The sequence below is a fragment of the Falco peregrinus genome, chromosome 10 (assembly GCF_023634155.1).
Source record: "Falco peregrinus isolate bFalPer1 chromosome 10, bFalPer1.pri, whole genome shotgun sequence".
NCBI lineage: Eukaryota > Metazoa > Chordata > Aves > Falconiformes > Falconidae > Falco > Falco peregrinus.
The window spans coordinates 3,659,292-3,672,072 of record NC_073730.1 but is presented as its reverse complement, the minus strand read 5'-3'; the positions used below and the strand labels follow the sequence as shown (position 1 = coordinate 3,672,072).

General features: G+C 44.9%; 1 protein-coding gene across 1 annotated transcript in view; it reads left to right on the top strand.

The window, feature by feature from the left end:
* Positions 1-273: 273 nt before the first annotated feature.
* Positions 274-12,781, top strand: part of PLA2G4A (phospholipase A2 group IVA) — an 86,091-nt gene continuing 73,583 nt past the window's right edge. Inside the window, exon 1 of the mRNA XM_055815244.1 lies at positions 274-777. The gene's annotated coding sequence lies outside the window, so the exon portion shown is untranslated. The remainder of the gene's footprint in view (positions 778-12,781) is intronic.

The window sequence follows — 12,781 nt, the reverse complement described above, 5'->3', positions numbered from 1 at the left end:
GGAAGCGGCCATGGGCTGAGGTGGCAGCATCAGGCCGGGAGCTGCACACCCATGACAAGCAGAACTGGGCACTTCAGCCTCCCGGGCGATGCTGAGGCCAGCTCGCTGCCCTGCCCAGCTGCCCAGCAGGACTCGGCCACCACCACCCCCGCTCCCTCAGCGCCCACCGCAGCGCTGCGGGCACACACACGTGGTGCTGAGCAACACACCTACTCCCACATGGATACCCACGGCAGCAATGAAAGGTGTTGACTTTTTATTTAAAGTTACTTTAATGAAAAATCCCATTTACCCACCTGTTAGATAATTGATTATTTATGGGGTTTTTTTGGTCACAGCCAGTACTTGGTTGATTTTACACGGCTTCAAGCTGACGCTGCTCACGCCCCGCGGCGCGCCGGTGCCTGAGGGAGCCGGTACCGCCCGCTACGCCGCCGGCCGCTGCTCTGCTCTGCTCACGGGAGCGCGGCCGACGGGCGGCCAGGTGGCCTCTTAAGGCTGCTCGCCACACCTGGAGGCTGCTCGCCACTCCGCGGAGCCTGACGGCCGCGTGTGGTCCCCCTCGCTGCGCGGCCGCCGGCAGGAGCCGTCCCGCAGCCGGCGCTCCCCGCCCCGCAGCCGGCCGGCGGCTCCTCACGCCTCCTTAAGAGGCGGCGGTCAGCTGACGGCTGGCGCCTCCCCCGCCGCGAGGGAGAAAAGTGCCGCATGCCCGCCATGGGGAACGGGACCGCGCGCCAGCCGAGAGGGATGGCCGAGCCCGCGGGACCCCAGGCAACCGTAAGCGCGGTGCCGCCTTCGTACGCGCTCAACAGCGGCTCCTCCGCGGGGCGGGAGGGAAGGGCTGGGGGTGCGCGGCTCCCGCGCCCAGCCCCGCGGGCAGGCAGGGCACGGCGCACCCGGGCTGGGGCGGCTGCGGCGCCCGTCGGGCCGGGCCGGAGCGCGGCGGTGAGGAGAGGGGCCGGCCGCCCTCCCCCGCGGCGGGGCAGGAGGCTGGCCCGGCGCCGTCTGCGGGGGGCGGCGAGGCCGGGGAGCGCCGGGCGGCGCGGAGCGGTGTCCTCCCGCGGGCGCCCCCGCCAGGCACCTGCCGCCCTGCCCGCCCCGCTGCGGGCGGCCCGCCCGGGGAGCGCTGTCCGCTCGCCGCTCCCGCAGCCGCCGCGCCCTGCCCCCCCCCCCCCCCCCCCCCCCCCCCCCCGGCACACGGGCGCGTACGGCCAGGCGTACGTGAGGGAGAAGGGAGGCAGCGGGGGGTAACGGCGTGTGCGCCACGGCTGCGTGCGCAGCGAGGGGTACGAGGCAGGGCCGTGGCGGCGGAGCAGCGAGTGGGGGGCGGGACCGCAAGTGACACAAACCGCGTTAGTCAGGGTCAGCCCCCGCGCCCGCGGAGCGCGGTTCGCCCGGCCCTGGCCCTGTCACCGGGGCCGGTGCTGGCAGCGCTTACCGCGAGCTCCTTCGCTTGTCCCTCCGCAGCGTGTGTGGTGAAGCAATCCGTTCTGAAACTTATAGGGAAGTAAAACAGTATGTCTGTTGAGGAAAAATGTCACAAAATGTCTGCAACAGCAGCTTTTCTTTTGGGTCTGATACGAAAAAAACCGTGCATAAGTTCCTGTTGGTGACTTACAGCAGGCATCTGCTGATACATGTTAGAAGTATAATTGCAGACTGTAATCCCTTGTTTTCATGGGGTTACGTGTGCCTCTCTGAGCCTAAAACTTGCACACTTGCAGGTAGACGTTAATTTGCCATCCTGGTTGACTTCTGGACAGTCCCACTGCAGCGTTTGGAGAAGCTGCTGCCTCGGCTGCGCGGCGGTGGGACCCCAGCCGCGCCAGGGCTTGCCTCGGAGCACTCTGGCACTTTCCCTCCAGCAGCTGCTGACAGCGGGTTTGAACGACTGGGCTGTGAACTGGAGCTGCTGCTGGCAGTGTGACACCATCGCCCCCCGCCCCCGAGCTGTGCAGACCTTGTCTGTTGGAGCCTTGTGGGTTTTTTGCGACCTTTGGGGCAAATCCCTTCGGCCACCCTAACTGCAGAGTGTGGATCTTTCAGTTTGGAGGCTCCTTGCAGATGAAGGCAGGCAGACTCTCAGACTAGATAAAGATCTAATACCCCGTGAGGAGCAGTGGTGTGGGCAGGACTTCTAACTGTGGTGGATATTCCTGGCAGGAAGATGGTCTGCGCCTTGGTAGCCTCAGATACTTACTGTATCAAACAACAGATTCATAGGATCAGCTGCTTTGTGGTTACCAACAGTTGTTCAGCCTACTAGGAATTTCAGAGAGAAAATGTGAACCTGAAACTGATGTGCTTATTTTACCTACTTTCTAGAGTTAAGAGGAAGGTTTGGAATATATGGTGTAGAGTTAAGTGCTCCTTGCCATTGTCGTCTCTCAAAATCTCCACATTGTCCCTCTGTGACCACCTTTCTGCACTCTCAGGTGCCATGGCAGGGATATATAATAAAAAAAATTGAAGTATTTATGCTTGAATCACGTAATTTAATCTCCTCCTGCATGGCTGGTTAAATCTGCAATGGAAAAATACTGGTTTGACTCATGGCAGCAAGTGCTGTTTTATGACTTATTTTTCTTAGAAGAAAGCCCCCTGCCAAAAAAAGGAATCCAATGCTGTTGCTTCACTAATGTTGCATACTTGATTTCATCTTAATTTGAGTGTATTTTATTGAACATCGTAAGGTGCCCTTCTTGAATTTGTAAGATATTTTGAACAGATTACTTTTGTCAGCTGGCCTGAAATAGCTAGAATAGGAAGTGTTTCAGCCAATCTGTTTTTGCCTTAGCATACTTCAGTTCATAACTTTTAGCCATACATATGGGAAAAATAATGAGTGTGGGGTGGGCCCTGACTATTTCCTTCACAGGTATTCCTGCAAAGCTGTTGAGCAGGATTCACTGACGTTTTTGGGTAACCTCTGCTCTCTTCCTTGGCCTGTATTCTTAACTGTGCCAAAGCACTGAATCCAGTGCAATGTAGCAATGGCTTTTCAGGTGCGTGTTGCTTCAGGAGTGATAGGAAATGGTTCTATTTGAGTCTATTTAATTGACATGGAATATTCAGGTATGTGGCAACTTCAGTGACTGCCATATCAGTTGGAAGAGGACAGTGTTGGCAGTAGAACTGAAGCTGTTCTAGAGACTTTGGAACTGTGAATTCAAATTTAAGTTAATTGAATGGCTTGGGCTGGAAAATACCAGGGATAGACTCACATAGTGACCAGAGAAGGAGGTGTCTCCTGCTTGTACCCAGAAGTTCAAGTGTATGAAAACTGACTACAAAATTAAGAAAATACTTCATTTCCCGTGAAACTTTCTAGCAGAACAAGTAGAACCTCAGAGTAAGGTATGGCCCATGGTTGGTGCATGGAGTTGAGAGATGGCAGATTGAGTTCAAATTTATCTTTACCTGATACAAAATACTGATGGGGATCAAAGTCCCCGTATCCTAAGAAAGGGAGTGACCTCGAGGGAGCAAAATGGAGTTATTGACTAACTGTTTACCTGACATTGATGGGGAAGCCCATGTTTCGGTGGTTGCTCTAAAGACATGTAAAAAATATCTGTGACTTACAGTCTGGAGGTGATTTAAGCTGTACAATTGAGTGCTTGCCTACAGCTGTGGTTCAGCTGATGTTTGAACTCCCAGCTAAGGCCTGGACCTGGAGGGCAGGTCAGGAGACGCATCTTTAAACTGAGTTTACAGCTGGTCTGTTTTTGTTTCATTTGTCTCTTTCTAAACAGAAGCTTCATGTAATCTGTGGAAGGACTTCTCTTTGATTTCGTGGGCAATAGCAGCAGAATTGGCTATTTTCTTCCTGAGAGGTGATGAACTCTCTTGTGTGTGTTTGTAGTGCCTCACTGATATAACTGCGTCTTTCTCACTAGCCTGAAAAACAAATCCCAGAACCTGTCTTAGTAATGGAAATGATCTCATTGCTGCCCTGGGTTATAATAATGTGATGTAGTAACAGAATGCTTTCCATTTCCAAAGAACGTGCGCTCTTTTTTTTTTTTTTTTTTTTTTTTTTGTTAAAAAAAAAAATCCAAACAAAACACCCTGGTATTCAGACTTTCCTGAGGGTTTTCATTTACTGTTTACCTCAGAGAAATGATACGAATTTCCTGACTGTACCAATTTCCAGTAGCCTGTGTGTCAACGTCTGGAGCAGTGTTACTCAGCCAATGGTGCAGGGATGGGAGATGGTCTCTAGGACGTCTGAAAGTGGTCCAGAAAGCTGAAGCAAAGCACCAAGAAGCTCCAAAGAATTGTTTTGGTTTAGTTTTGAACAGATTGTGGGGAAACTAAAAGCAACTACTGAACATTTAAACCTTACCCCCATTTTTTAAAATGGAAAATGTAGTGGCAATACTGCAAGTGAGAATTGGTGGGCTTTACTTAGGAATATCAATTAGTTCTTCAGCATGAAAGTATTGTATAGAATGAGATGATTTCTATAAAAAATAAGACTGCAGTGTTGGTGAGGGGAAAAATATCGGACATATATGGGTAGATTAATAAAATCTGTCCAGATTTTGTTTTCTCTAACATTCATAATGAAACCCATGGACTGTCACCAGGGGTAACTCTGAAGCCTGTGTTGGTCCTGTATCAGCTGGCAGGTGTGGTAGGGGGCATGAACACTGCAGCTTTTCTCCCAATATGTTTTCCTTCTCCAGAGAGATAGTTGCTGAGATGATGCTTTCCATCTCGGTTCATGCTTTTGCTGCATGCTATGGCTTCCAAGACAGTCAGTGTGTGTAGTGATGGAAGCTTTTGGGATCTGGACTGACAAATACAGACATTGTGGAGGCTGATGTGTGAGTTGCCCAGATTCTTCAAGTGATCCCTAGAGGAATAACAGGTGCTTCCAGTATAAAATTAACATGATCCTAAAGCAGATATCCAACAGACCACACCAATTATGTGCTAGGAGTGTCTTTTTCTGCTAGCTAAGCACAGATGAAGACTGCTGTATGGTAGAATTTGAAGTGAATTGAGGTTAACCTTACCTCTGATGTCTGTGTCTCTTGAGCACAGTAGTCCCCTGTGCAGGCTGCTCAGCTCTGTTTGCAAGCACTCTTTTTCTAAGTTTTGAGGTACAATCTCCTTTCAGATGGGTGGTGGCATTGGTAATGGTGCATCCTAGAGCTCAGAGCAAGGAATACAGTGCTTGTTTTTGTCTGCAGATAACAAAATCACTTTGGCAGGCATTTATAGGCTTAATTACTAAATTAAATGTTGCTCATTGTTTGCTTTCACCACCTTAGGATGCAGAATGCATATTTTTCAAAATATAAAGTAGGCTGTTTGCAAACAAGAATCCTGGCCTCTCTACCGTTCCAGCTTTGATCCCTAAATATGCAGATTTAGGAAGGAGACAGAAAACATGGGGTCAAAAGCTTCCACACATGCAGAAGTTCAGAACTATGTGTTTTGACTCTTATCACATTTGTGTTTTGGGGTTTTTTTGTGGTTATAAGCCATTGAACTGACTCATCTTTAGTATCTATCTGATGTTTTCCTTAAAATGATCTCAGCATAAATCAGTAAAACTTTTATTTCTTTTCCTACTAGTATTATCAGTCAGTTATAACAGTGTTTATATTCTTAGCCAAGATCTGTAGGAATCTGCATTTTTAGAATAATGACCCTTTTATATCTATAGTGATTATAAAGTTTGCATGCACACAAACACACAGAGTTTATAGTACATTCTGTACAAATGTTTATTTGTTGTAATAAGTGGCAATCACAGCCCCAAGGGATTGCATTTTAGAAGACATGCATGATGAACAAGTCTCATAAGTGGAATGTTGTGGTGGATGGAGATGATTGGAGTGAGAAGCATAGTGAATGCATATGTATGGGCTGTCTTACCCTGTTTGGTCCATTTCCCTGGCCAGACTATGAAATAGAAAGCTCTGGCTTTTGGAAAGCCTTGTACATTGCGTGGGGTTTTTTTGGTTTGGTTTTGGTGGTGTACCCCCCCCATTATCCTCTCTGTGTCTCAAGGATATAGATTGTAAATGGGGCTTAACCACTGGAGCTGTATTTCTCATGCATTTAATGTACTGCATTGTCAACTTGGGGCATTTATTTTTAGCATCAAATAGAGGATTCATTTTGGCCAGTCCAAACCCCGTTAAGGTTAGAAGGAAAACAAACAACGCTCACGGGCAATTGTCACACCAAACACGGAGAAGCTCTGACTGTGGCATGAACCATTACTTTGCATGCTCCATCAGAAAAAATTGTGCCTTTGTACTCAACATGCAAAAGTGTAACTCTATGCAAAATCAGCAGCTGCTACCTAATTTTGACAGTGCTGTTAGGAAAAAACCCACAGAACTACAAATCATTTTGGGGAGAAGATGTCTGTGTAGACCTGTGGAATGTAACTAATTGGAGATTTTCTGGTTTTTACTCTTGCGTGCCATCTTTTTGAAAGAACCTATAATGGAGAATTGTGAAAGATAATGGCCCTTTGAGGTACTTCTGTTCCATAAAGTTTCATAATGCCTGGTTAAATGAACATCTGCAATTATGATCATAGCTTGACCTAGGCAATTTCTAGAAAATATGAAACTAACAGTTCTTATGCTGCTGTTTGTTTTTAATCCTTTTTCCTCCTAATCCAAGGAGAATTGCTAATGATTTTCTAACCATAGCAGTAAGTGCAGCACCCCTTTATCTTATGATAAAGGCATGAATCTGTTTTCACAACCATGGTGTTTTTGTACTGTCATCTTATGTGGAAAAATACTTTTTCTTTTTGTAACCAAAACCTTGCAACTATAATCTGGGACAGTGCTAGTGAAAAACCTCAAGACAAATGAGAATAGTAGCTCATACAATATCGGAGAGGAAGATGCTAGGAAGCAAGTTCTAGCTTTTCTTATATCAGGTTTATTTCTATGGGTTTTTGTGTGTTTGATGGTGGTACTTGCAGGTTTTTTTTATTTTTTTTTTACCAGGCAGTTTAAGGTTCCTGTAGGAAGATGGTGTGATGTCTGTGCTGACAGTAATGAAAACCAGTTCTTTACTAATTGCAAACTCTCCCAACATCTTGCATTTCTCTGGCATTTTCCGCTTTGAATAGCACATGATTATGTAGACCTTCCTGGTAAGTGACTGAATACATTTAACTATGACATACTTCCAAGTATTTTGCTTTTCATACTTAAGTTCCTTTTTCCAAGAATCCCAAATCTATTAATTTAATGAGCTCTTCAACTCTCTTGTGGCCTAGTGAATATAGGTTTAGTTTTTAGAAGGGTGGTTCTTGATTATAGAGATATTAAATAGCTTCTTCCTAGTCATTAAGTCAAATCTGAATCAAAAATTACGTATAAAACTCTGAAATCTTGTCTCTTAGTCTCACCTTAGACATTCTCCCCTCCCAAATCAGCAGTGTTGTGAAAAAATGGCTGCTATAATTATGGTGAATTTTATTAGGCGGTGTTGTCGGGGGGGGGGGGGGGGGGGGGGGGGGAAGAAAAGTTAAGGCAAGAGGTTTTGGTTTTTTTGTTTGTTTGGTTTGGCTTATATTTTATATGTTTCTGAGGATTATCCCTCGTAATTTAGGAACTGAAATAATGCATGTGTGAAAAAGATGTTTGATATGGGTAAAGTGGAAGGGAAACGGGTTTTTGTTGCTTTTAAAACCTCTTACCAGTGAGTGCAAGATAAGAAGGGTTGGGGGAACTGAGCCTGACTTCTCCCTCCAGTTACCTCTCTTTAATATTACTGCTTTACTTAAGTCTGTCTATGATCAGCTGTAATGCTGAAAGAACTGTTTCTGAAAGAACCTCAGAAAAATGATGGTGCTACATAGAGCAGAGCAGGAGAGTGCTGGCTGACATACCGGTGTGCGCAGGGAGAGAGCAGTGCCCAGCCTGTCTTCTGCGTATTTTAGATTAAGAATTCGACACCGAGTTTTTGGCATGCTAGAGCAGAACATACAGTTGTGGAGCAGTCCTGCTTCTTGGTATAGCTCGCTATGCATAAATGAAGAGTCAGAGAAAGAAAAAGCATCGGGCATTAGTGACATCAATACACATATGCCTGCTCTGAAATTAATAGTGTGGGAAGGTGAAATTAATCTCTTCCAACTGAGAGTGATCTGGCCGTGTACAGACTGGCTGTTTTGAATTAACTTAGTTTTGAATAGAAATGTGATTAAACTCTCAAAGTTTTATTAAAACTAAATCAGTTTTCTAATGACAACTTGCTTTGACAAATGTCATTTTCTGAACAAAAACTCCTGTTGAAAAGTGATTGAACATCTCCACTGTGTATTTCCCTGTAATATGTGGCAGTCATTTCCCTTTCAGCACAGAGCGGGTACGTCAGCTGGTGTTTTAACATGCTGAGAGGGAGGTTGCCTTGGCAAGGGAGGTAGTAAGCCCTTGGTGTCTTAAGAAATAGTTAAATTAAAAGCTTAGACATTTTGGTAAGAGAGTAGTCATAGTTAACCTAAGTTTTGCTGAACTTTCTCTGGCTGACCAACCCTCTATGCCTCAGAGAAGAGCATGAAAGTCCCCCTTATGTCCCTAATTTTGCAAAGCTGTTTTAACAAGGGAGTGTGTAAAATTTGGGGTTTCTTCCTGACTTTGATTGCTGTCCACTCACTTCTTGAGTCATCATTTGTGGCTCCTCAGTGAACGAGATTGTTTGTATCGCATTCCTGAAGGCCACATTTAAGGTCTGGGTAGCTAGCAGTTACTGCTTTTTTGTTAGTTTTGTGGGTTATTTGTTTGCTTTATGTAACCATTGGTGTAGCTAGCCTCTTAGTACTGCTAGAATCAGGATATACTAAGGTTTGACATACCTTCTTGCTTATGATAAATGGAAAATTTTCCAATAGTTGTATTAAATAAAAATGTTATTTTCAGTTTCAACCAACCTCCAAAGCCTTAGTTGTTAATGTTGTGCATCCCTTAATAGTTGCTTAGATCCTCATTCTCTCAGGTCTTGACTATGTTGCTAACAGTAGCACTTTGAGATAGTTGCCTAAAAAATGAAGAAAGCGTCACCTAATCAAAGCTTCCTAAATCAGCAGAGACGGAGAGATTGCACTAGAGCTCTTGGAGCAGCTTGGTGTTTTTGTTGCTGTGTGGAGGGTTGACCTTGACTGGATGCCTGGTGCTCACCAAGCTGCTGTACTAGTCCCCTCTGCAGTGGCATGGGGGGAGATAAGGTGAAATAAAACATTGTGGGTCAAGATAAAGGCTGTTTAATGAAAGCAATAGCACAAGTAAGTCACTTGTGTGGAAGCAAAGGAAAAAAGATGTTATTTTCTACTTTGCATCAGCAGGCCATGTTCAGCCACTTCCCGGGAAGCAGGGCTTCAGTACACAGAGGTTGCTCTGGAAGACAAATGTCATAAATAATGAATGCCCCACTTCCTCCTCCTTTCTCTTAGCTTTTATATCTGAGCAGACGTCATATGGTATGGAATATCCCTCTGGTCAGTTTGGGCCATCTGTCCTGTGTCCCCTCCCAAGACGTTGCCCCAGCTGCTGGTGAGGGGAGGGGGGATGCTGGAGCGGCAGCCCTGGTGCTGTGAGCCCTGCTCAGCAGCAGCCCAACACGGGGGTGTTATCAGCACCTCTCTAGCTACAGGAGCAAAGCACAGCACTGTGGGGGCTGCTGTGGGGCTCAGCCGGACCCAATACATGCTGTTACTCTGAACTCAGCCAAAATGGTGGAGCATAAAATTCAGGCCCTTTTGATGCTGCCGTGATAGCCCCAGGAAGAGAGCAGGTGCAGGCCCTTGTTGGCTGGAGCACAGATGGCAGGGATGACTGGGAACAGAGAGCGGTGGGGGGAGGTTGAGAGGCATGCTACAGAGAGAGGAAGCTCAAGAAGGGGCAGATGAAGATGCCACTCCCTTGTGCAGTCTCCACGCAGGAATACAGCCTGCTGCTTACCCTCCTCAGCCTGAGAGCAGGGCTGTGGACCTGCAACAAAGTCTTACTTGAATTTGTAGAGAAAATCAGAACCCCTGAGTAAATGCTTTGCTGATGTAATTTTGGTTTCAAACACGACCTGGTAATTCAGGAGCTTTTTTCTAACTGCTCAAATCCTGGACTGAATGCCTCCGGTTAGAGGCTTGGCTGTGAGGTCAGGCAGGCTCGTGCCAGGCTGTTTGGTTTTGCGTGGAAGCTGGGTGTTAGATACATGATGAAGACTGCTGGTATTGATGCACTTACTACTGCAAAAGTGTCCAACTACAGACTTCTCAAGAAAATGGATAGGCAGTTGGTCTATCCTGGTGGGTCTAGTATTTATTTAGTAAATCTGTTATTTGTATGTGAAAGGGGCAAAGAAATGTTTCGTAGTAAAGTTTACCGCTTAATCTCTCCCCTCAAGTATGTAACATACCCAGTAGGGATGTCTGTATTTTGCCTTTTTGTGCGTAAAACATCACTTACTCAAACTCCAGCTTGTCAATGGCCATAAAATATTTCCATGTAAATTTTACTTACATTATTTAAAAGGGGCTGAAAAATCTCAGCGCCAGAAGTTTGCTCATGACTACTTTTACTAGAAAGTCATGACAAATTTCCTTGAGTCACTCCTAATTACTTTGTCATACTTTTAGTATTATGACCATATAGACCAAAGGAAGTGCAGCATAATTGTCCCCTTTATTGCAGACAGTGACCAGAGCTCATATTTTCAGTAAATAGTCCAAAACTAGAATATGGAAGTTGCAATGTTGAGTCGCATTGTACAGACACTATGAGTGTAAAATGACGAAACACACCTTCTATGTGCAGTCCTTTCTTCATCCCTCCAGTGCCAGCATGACAGGAGCTTGTGTGTGCTGACTGGCATTACAGTTTGCACTGAAATGCCAGGACATTCAGAAAAAAAGAGCAGCTTGGGTAACTTAGGATACTAATTGAATTGAAAAAGGATTTTAAAAGATACTTAAAGGAAGCGTTTGCCTAACTTTCAGCTAAATTCATTTCATTGTTGACGTGTTACCTGAACAGAAGCCGGCTGTTAATTTCAGCAGCTCCTTGCATTTTTAGCTGTTATTACGGTGGTTCTTTTGTGTGTAACCACTGTGTAACTGTAGTGCAGAAGGATTGCCATCTGCAACTGAAGCCTGGGCAGCCTTGCATGCTTCTCTCTTCCCCCAAAAGTGGAACATAAATACTTCAATAAAAATGTATTCTAACATTTTCTAAAGTTTCTTTATTTTGAACCATCCCTATTTTACAGCAGGGAAGCAAAAGAAGGAATGAAGGCATAGATAAATGAAAAATATGTAAGAACCAAACTCCTATTATTTTAATAAAATCTTTAAAAGGTGTTGGCCCAGAAATATTTAGAAATTAGATAACATCCCTGTTGTCACCAAGGGCATGTGAGGGATTCAGGTTGAGATCTTTAAAGTCCAAATCTAGTGCCCTAAAATATTCAGGAACAGTTCTTTCCATAGGACCAGGGAGGCCTCTTAAAGGAGGTTCCTGGAGGTTTTGGCAGGGAACAGCTCTTCAGCAGCACAGTAGGGGAAGTGGAAAATTTTGTCAAAGGTTCAGGTAAGAATGAAATGCCGGGGAGTTTTTTTTTTCTTCTCCTCCCTTCACCTAAGTTTTAAAGGAAGGTAATCAACAAAACCCTCTGTTCAGTCAGGTGTTGCATTTGAGATGTGTGTCGTTTAATTTTAAAAGTTATTATTTAAGTGTTTGCATTTTTGGCAACACTTTTAAAGCTCCCACAGGTATTGAGGTTTTTCCATTTTTGGAGAGCCTGGCGTGACGTCTCAAACATGCTAGGTACTTGGGGTACCCATTATCTTGAATTGTTTTTGTTCTCTGATGCCTTAATTTAAGTTGGTCTTCCAAAAGTAAGACTACCCTTAAACAAATAACTGTCATACGTAAAAGATTTGTTTGTGGAATAACTCAATTCTGAAATCCTAATGTACAGAGATGATGGGAATTTTAAAATCTTGCTTTCTCTTAATTGCAGTGTGTATATAACAAATAGCCTGCATGGATGGTCTTGGAATGATTTAAATAATAGGTGGATTTGACTAGTGTACTCTAATTGTTTTTACAGAGGATATATCCTAATAATTCTTCTTTTTCATGGAACTTCCATTGGATTTTTCACCTTCTTTGGTTTTTGGCCTTTCTGGGGGAAAACAAGCTTGCTGGTTCCCACATAAGCTACGGGGAGTCTGGCCAATGCAGTGGGGTTTACTTATTGGCTTTCTTGAGGCTCTTTGATAAATTTTGAGACTGCCATCTGAACTACCTATGGCTTGAATTTCTGTGGAAAAAGACAGTGATCCTTTCCATTTTTAAAGAATATTCTTGAAGTCCCTCAGCTGAGCTTTTTTTTTTTTTTTTTTTGACATCCAAGCCTGTAGTTAGTGTTCACGATGAAACTACAGTACTTGGCTGGATAGGAAATGTACTGGGAACTTCCATGACCGATGTGAAGTAAGTCCAGGTATTCAGGCAGAAGTGCTTCTAGCCTCTTGAATATTGCTGTTGGTAAGGTCATTCCCTGAAGAATGTAAGATAGGGATTTTTGTTTTCTCTTGGACTAATCCAGCTTAATTATGTTTATTACGGGAGCATGTCTGGTTTCCCCTGAGTTGCCAAGTCTTGCCTCCTGTTACAGGAGGTTACTGTGACAGCTCTCCAGAAAGTACTGGGCAGCTGTATGTGGAGAACTGGCCTGATGATTTTACCACTTCTGTCTTCCTTGCTTTTGGCCTCTGAAGTAGCCTCCAGCACTA